The sequence below is a fragment of the Papaver somniferum genome, chromosome 1 (assembly GCF_003573695.1).
Source record: "Papaver somniferum cultivar HN1 chromosome 1, ASM357369v1, whole genome shotgun sequence".
NCBI lineage: Eukaryota > Viridiplantae > Streptophyta > Magnoliopsida > Ranunculales > Papaveraceae > Papaver > Papaver somniferum.
In genome coordinates this window covers 132,134,554-132,142,833 of record NC_039358.1, presented here as the reverse complement: position 1 = coordinate 132,142,833, position 8,280 = coordinate 132,134,554, and the positions used below count along the sequence as shown (strand labels likewise).

General features: G+C 38.1%; 1 long non-coding RNA gene across 1 annotated transcript; it reads left to right on the top strand.

Moving 5' to 3' along the window:
- Nucleotides 1-1,441: 1,441 nt before the first annotated feature.
- LOC113301070 lies at nucleotides 1,442-6,791 on the top strand. The gene is made up of 4 exons (XR_003336028.1): nucleotides 1,442-1,510; nucleotides 2,261-2,349; nucleotides 4,927-5,054; nucleotides 6,566-6,791. It is a non-coding gene; the product is annotated as an uncharacterized LOC113301070 (long non-coding RNA).
- Nucleotides 6,792-8,280: the final 1,489 nt, after the last annotated feature.

Sequence of the window (8,280 nt, the reverse complement as noted above, 5' to 3'; positions counted from 1 at the left end):
ACAGACGGCGCAATCCATGTCTCTTTCCGGGGTCCAAGATAATATGCTCGGTCTTGCCAGGGAACGAGATGATGCTCGTGCTGAAGTCTACGCTCTCAGCAATGCTCTTTCCGCGTCTCGTGCCGATGTAGCTCGTCTTGCTGAGTCTGAGAGGAATCTTGAAGTGTGCATGTACAGACTCAGCAAAGGGGTCTCAGAGATAAATAAAGAGGTCGACCACCTTCGTCATATGGACTCGATGAAGCAGGTAGAATTAGATGCCTGTCAATTTACTCTCACCAACCTTCAAGTAGACTATAAGAAATTATCCGCGGAATATGATCATCTTGATGAAGCGCGAGATGCGTTTGTTAATGAGTATGAAGAGGCTTCGGCTTGTGTCGAAGGTATAATCCCAATTCATCGAGTGTGATCTTGTTTTTTTTCTACGCTAACTCCGTGGTGTTGTCTTTTTCAGAGCTCGAGGGACGCCTTCGCGTCACAAATGAAGAACTTGAAAAGGCTCAATCTTCCTTAGCACAGCAAGAGGAACAAACCAATCACTTCAAGAATTTAGCAGCCACCCGCGAGGAGGCCGTTGGTGCTGCTTCCAGAGAAGTGAATCGGCTATCTTCGTTATTATCCCAAGCCCAACAGCGGACAACAGTTATTAAACATAAGGCTCGTTGTCAATTGGCTGAGGAGACGAACAAGATGCTGGAGAGGATAGAACTTGGCCTAAGGAATGAACATGGTCTCGTGAAGAACTATCCTCGTCGTCCCGTTCCTGCTGCATTGCCCAGCTCCTCGGGCCCCTCTTCTGGTGGGAGCGTCCCATCAAGTCTTCGGAATAATCCTGACGACGGGACCGCCAACTAGGTAGAGATCGTAGCGTTCTGTAGGGTCCGCGGCATAATTATATTTTTTGTAACCATGTAACAAGGATGCACCGTTACATGGTTACAGTTGAAACGAAAAACATGTAACGGTTTGGTAGGCTTGCCTATCAACCAGTAAAGCATGATGTCAATAACGTAACTACGAACAGAGCCCTTTTCTGAGCAAAGCTTGTTGCAAAAATATTGAATGTTTTCTGGAATCCGGACATTTCAAGTAATGCAAAGTGACACCTTATCTAAACGTGTTGGTTGATTGGTGGTGTTGTGGCAACATCTGCATTCTGCCCGACGGATTTCCTGGTGAAGAAGGGTGGCTTAAGGTGTCCAGGTACTGTGCACCCTGATACGGGAAATAGTGCCTTTGCTGATCTCTACTGTAAACACGGTATGACGACAGAAGGCACTAGGCAGTGTTAAAACTTGGATCACGGAGCCTCATAAAAGTAGGAACTAGTGCATTGGTCGATAGTGGATATACATCAAAATTTTGATGCTACATTTACCATCCTAGCACTTCCCCAGACAATAAAATAGAAAGTAACGCCAATGGTTTCAGTCACAAACCAGAGATGCAGAGAGACTGCAGGAGTTGTTGGTGTCATCGGTATGGGCTCCGAGAGATGATCACTTCGGTAATTTTACTACAAACTTTCTACACTATCAAATATTTAATTTACTCTGTTTCGATATTTTGTCTGTATTCATGTTGATAAAACCTGCTTGCTATAATTTCAGTAAACCCTAGTTGTTTTTTGTTTGTTTTCCTGACAAAATAAATGATAGTAATCCAGAGAATTGATGTAAAAAATAGAATATGGCAAGAATCTTTCTCTGATTTTTGGAAATAGCCATAGTGTAATCAGTTCATTTCATGGTAATTTTGCTAGAATCATATCGGAGTGCGGCACATTTGTTTTATGCTCTACTCGTTCTAATTCATGTATCCATGTTGAGATCTAATTCAAGGTTGATTTGCAATTTCATTAGTCACGAACATGGATTTTTGAGATCGAAGAAATGTTAGGATCCTAGGTGAGCGGAGACTAAGTTTATGCTCCTTAAACAATTGATGACATTCTTGTTAGAATCATAGGTTAAACAATTGGAGTTCTCAAGAAGACCCAAGGACATTATACCTTCTGTATGCACTCTGAGTTCAAATCTAGGACTTCTTAAACTAGGTACCAAGTTGCAAATAAATGTAAGATAGTAAGATCACCACTGAAGCCCACTCCTTGTCATAATTTTACTAGGCCTCCAGCCTTGTATTTATCACTGCAACCTTTACCATCGAATGCGTTTTCCTTCAAAGTCTTGTTGTTAGAGTTTGAACACCAGGCATGGTGGAGTTCAACTAATTGAGTTTTTTTTTTTTTTGGTAGCGGTTTTTCTGATGGCCACACAAGGGCCATTTGAGACGAGATCCCATTCATTTGATCAGGCGCCATATTAGCATACGGGCTCGCTAGAGGTAGCTAATTTATCAGAATGTAAATCACTTGACTGATCTAGACATCAAGTAGTATCTTTGTCTTTTAATGTTTGATCTGAATAAAGATGTTTTGGTAGATATACCAACCCAGAGAAACCAGTTAGGAGCAACCATCTAAAATATCCTAGTCTTGAAGATGGAGAAATGGTGCCACTGAATTCACAACCACCTAAATTTATTGATTTTTTTTTGCTGTCTATAAGAATTGGCCTTATGATTGATTAATGAGTACTGTGCAATTGTGGAGGTAATTGTGGACGTAGGAAGCTTGAGCAGTCAGGTACACAAATCTTTAGATGTTTGAGGCAGTTGGATTTTATTTGGTTTTAAAAACTAAATTGGGTAGAGCCGCAGAGGGATATATGGTAATATTTTCTACCCTGCTGAGACCATATGGCTCAGATTCACAACCCTATGAGTCAAAGCCTAATCATGCTCCATTCAGAAGCAAAATGGTTACTACAGCTATGCTCCGTTATGAAATGAACCGCAGATTAGGCAACAGGCACTGCTGTATCTATTTAGAAATTGAGAAAAAAAACTGGAAATTCGAAATAGATATATCGATCTGGGATTGCAGGTACTATTAGTGCTTATCATTAATGCCGATTAAGAGCTGTGTTACAATTTTGTAGGATCAAATTAAATAGGTGGGGGATATTTCATTTTGTCTCAACTTACTGTCTGGAGCATGATTAAACATGTCAAGCAGTAGGGATAATGACGTTTATGAGTAGTCTACACATGGACCGATGAACATGGGCTCGTAAGGTTGGTTGCGCCTAAGCCCCACAATCAAGGAATAATTAGCTGGGGTTCCGACTGTGAGTGCAGCAGACCAAATATGAACTTAATTAAACCCATGTGGATGTGCCCTCTGCTTACTTGTTATACAAATTTTGTTCCATGTGTATTTCTGTTTGTCTGTGAATACTAGTTTGAAGGTAATCCTTTCAGAAATATTTCTTTGACTATGTGCTGGTTTTCTTTTGTACTCCAAATGTTCAACAAATTTGTCCATGTGGCTGACACGGATAACCTCAGTGGATTGTGGGGTGCGATCTTTATCAGATCCTGGAATGTCTGCATATACATTTAAAATTCTGTTTCTATAATTGTTTGATAAAAGCATATAAGGTTTACACATGTTATGTTTTAGGATCGTAATCTTAAATCTTGATCTGTGTCATCTTAAATTGCAATCATACAATATTCTTTAGTTCTAAAGTTATCCCTGTTATCTTATGATTAGTGTCATTATTTTGTGTATATGGTAAAGCCATTGAGTTTTATGTCCTACTAACCTTTTTTTGTTGATATACATAGTAATACTCCCTCCGTTCCACTCCTAAGTGACCTATTTGAAATTTGCACAATTTTTAAGGCAAGCAAGGAAAATATTACTTTTAAGTATTTTTTACAATTATACCCTTATGAATAATAACTATCGAAATTTAGAAATGGTTTACCTCTCAAAATACTCCACGGATGTTCGCAAACTTCATACCATTGAAAAGCATTTTAAAACACCTACGTAACGAATATAAACATGCCTATCAAATTATGCATATTTCGTATATTCTTTATAATTAACTAAAAGGATAATTCCGGAATATCTCATTGTTTAATGATATAGGTCACTTATCATTGGGACAAAATCTAAAATCAAATAGGTCACTTAGGAGTGGGACGGATGGAGTAATTTGTTAAAGTGAGGAGATTCTGAGCAACATATTTATATAAGGTCTTCACAGGACCGTATGATATTAATTGATTATTTTAATATCTTCCTGTATATGACTTTCTATCTGACAGGATATAGATTCAAAATAAGCTTTTCATTGTAGCTAATAACTGTAATGTAAACGGCTAACATACAATATTATCTATGCACCATATGAATCCGATAGGCGATATTTGATTATTTTATGTACACTATGGATATTAATTTAAGCTCCCTTTTCCTTTTAACTTTTTGGCAGTGGATGAAGCATATGTAGGAAAATAGTTTTATTTAGATTTGTGGATTGTTGGGACTCATGTGGGTGAGGCATTCTGTGAGATCAGCAATCTAGACCAATCACAGAGAGAGTGACATGGGTAGGGCATGGACCAATAGGAGGCAGACATGTACCCCAGCATGAGCCAAAACACTCTAATTTGTGTTAATAGGCACCCACGTCAACATGCTGTCTAGTGTGACCACTTAGTTTCTCCTTTTGCCACGTTTTCTGCTTTTGTCTGTTGTATTATTCCCTCTCTCTCTCTTTGAAGCTTAACACGTGGTGTTCCGGAATCAAGATTAAGACCTGAAAGCGGCGGCTCAGATGGTCTAATCTGCCAGTGTTTTGTTCTATTTTGCCTTCTATTACTTAGTTTTTGGGGGTTCAAAGTTTAAGCATATGAACATTACTGGTGGTCCATTTAAAGAAACTATAGTTGTGGTCTGTGTAGATATGAACATCATAATCTTCACTTTTGTGGTATTTGATTTTAGTGCTCTTTTCGGCTTTTAACCACTCAACTGACTAAGATATTTTTGTTTTGTTTTCGTAGTTTTCAGCTGTGCTTTGATTCTGTCACTGAAGTTGGAGTTTCATAATCAAACTGAACTGCTAAAGGAATACAGAAAATCTGGAGAAAGGCATGGTAACATGACAACCAATAACAAAATGATCTCTCGGGTATGCTTTAAACATGACTTTTCTATTGTGGGTTAGGCACTTAGGCTACTATTAGGCCTTCTTATTTCTTGAAATATGTAAAACTGGTAAAGTTCACTATGCCGATAAACAAATCAATTTAAATAGGGGTCAAAAGCGCGCCTGACGGATTATTCGTTCCCAGGCGCATCTTGGTTAAATAGTTCACGAGCAAGACATATGGTCCTCTGTTGGGACAAATAGAAACGAGCAACGTGGTTTTTAGTGGGCATGTTTCTTGGTCCGGCAAATCTTGGCATGCATACTTAATGCCCAATCAATGATTTGTTGCTTAATTTTATCCAGATAAGGACCTACATTATGGGAACTATATCGTTTGATGACTTGATCATGACACCTGCAAATTCAGCTTTGTTCACCAACTGCTGAAGTAGGTGAAAAATAACTTGTATTGGTTGTGTTTTGTATTAGCTTCTCTAGATAATAACAATGGACCAATAACATCAAGAACCAGAGAAAATAGAAAATCTATCCGTGTCAATAACAACCGCTATTGAAACAACATTGGTTTTGTTTACTTATGTTAAAGAGTGAATGATCAGAATTGCAACCCACATCTACTTTACAAATTGCATATACATCAGCTGCTCATATTTTGTATTATCTGAAAAACATAAAATCAATGTTTTGTAGGATTTTCTTTATCCGATCTCAAAAATTAGATAATCTGAACCTAACACAATAGGTCTTTCATGTAATGATTGTGTTGTTACTAAACCTCCGACATCGAAGATCTTGACCAACCTCAGCTTGAAGGATAAGAAAGAAGTATATTAACTATCTTGATCTGTCTGAACCACAAATTATTATAGTGTACGTGAAACTAGTTTTCTGTATCAGCTGAAATTGGCTGGAACTAAATGACAATAGTTTACTATAAATCTGTGGATCACTTGGTCTTCTCCGATAGACTGGGAAGTATAATGTGTTCCAAAATTAGAAAGATGCTCTATGTTGTTGTTCCTCTTGCTGGTTCCTGAAAACGAGGTCTAGGTATTTCAATATTTATTGCTGGATGCTGTCATGCTTATTAACTTAGTAGTTTCTAGAGTCTCCTGTTTTCAGGAAGATGATTTTGTGGTGGTGGTGTTGCTGATGATGGTGACGACCATGGCTTTGTGTCCCCACTTGTGCCCTTTCGAGTTCAAGAAGAGGCGATAATGATCTCAGCATCCATGCAGAAATTACGTTCTCTTGATTTCTTCTCGTGATTTAAACACTTTACTTGCCGTTGCTACAGTTATTTTTGAGTTGTAAAACCCGCTGCCTATTTGTCCTTCGCTTACGAATTATTTCCTTTTCTTTTGCAGTGGTAGTTTTTTTTGCTCGCTATAGGGTTATATTATCACTTGCCGTTACTACAGTTATTTTCGGGTTGTAAAACCCGCTGCCTTTTTGGCATTCACTTACGAATATATGTACCAAAACATCTAGCAAACAATTAAATTTATTTATTTTCTTTTCTTCTGCAGTGGTAGTTTTTTGCTCCATGTAGTTGGCGGTCGAGCTTTTAATACTCAACCTCAAAAGGTCGATGGTGGACAAATTTGGCGGTCGAGCTTTGCTGGGACTGTCGTTGTTTACATTTTCCTTTATGTTTTTGGTTGTAGTTGCAACTTGCAAGTAATTCTCCCTGATTCAAACGAGTTTGAGATGCCTGTTCTATATGTTTTTATAAGTTTGTTCTGTGGCTTATAATCTGTGGATGTTCCCAATGTATTATTAGTGTCTATTACGTATGCATGCAGGTACGTGTCCCTCAGTTTCTTATGTGTAGTGCAGGTGTTTTTTGCGGTACAGAGCGAGTCAATGACGGGATCTGGAGAGTGAGTCAATGACAGGATTTGGTTTAGTAATTATCACCTAAAACATTGACCTTATATAAGGTAGGTTTCAACAATTAGGCAGTTTATAACTTATAAAGAATGGAAGGGTTGTTAAGATTTATCAGCGAAAAACTAAACCCACCGAATATTTCCATGGAAAAGCCGGATTGAGTATAAGGAGGAAAAAAAAAGTTAGGTGGATGAGGAGGAAATATATTAGTATTTGGCCGACCACACGTTTTCGTAGGTTTTCAGGGCTTTTCAATTAGTTGCTTGATGATTTTGCCAATGCCCACTATTATCACTCTGAGACAGAGACCCTCATTAACCAATACAAGTGCGGATTACGAGAGTGTCCACTCTCTCTTTTCTAAGACCGGAAAATGTGATGGCAATGAAACCAAGGAAACTTGAAATAATTCATCTGATAAAGAAGGGAAATGACAGCAGAGATGGTAGTCTCAGTTTAGTTCTAAAGATTCAAAATACTATAACAGAGGTATCAAACAGCTAACTTGCATGCCGGCCATATATATGAACGGATGGTAGATAAGAGAGTGGGTCAGATATATTCTTACGAACAATAATTATAACACAAAATCAGGCCAAAACTTAATGGAACGAAGATACGAAAAAAACTGGTTATCTGATTTTAGGAAATAATAAATGTTGATTTCTTTTTTGCTGAGATTATTAAATTAGTACATCTTCTATTATCGGGAGGAAGGAGAACAAAACAATAATACATCATGCTGTTCGTCATGTTCCAAAGGGTCTTTTGAGGGACCAAAAGTGATGCATGGTTCTCTTTTTCCCCCTCATCTATTTTAACTTGGTGAAATTAGGTCGACGTGTAAGCAACATGATCGCGAGCTAGAGATTCTGATTTTGATTCTTACTATTATTTTACTTAATCAATACCGAGTATTTATACAAATACGTATACTTGCCAAAATGTGAAAGGTAGAGAAGAACGAAGGGAGGAGCTGTGATATTGCTGGCAATCCTGGTGTTGAGATTTCTTTGTTTTGGATTTCGACATCTAGTTTTCCGCATAGATTTTGGGACGTCATTGCAGTGAATTTCATGCAGGGTGTAATAGTTTGACTTTCACATGGGTTTTTGCGTGAATTTCATGCGGGGTGTAATAACTCTCGCGAAAAGGGTAACTAAATATAATAACGAAGAAAAGTTAGTTGGAGGAAATTGAAGTTTTGTCTTCAAAACTTCAAATTATGAACTGGATTTTGGAGGTTAGCCACATAAAAACTGATTAAAATTCTAGCCTGTCGCTAACTTCTCCTGCTTCTCCTGCAAGTTTTATGGTGGAAGAGCTTTCATCTTCCATCTTCCACGCCACC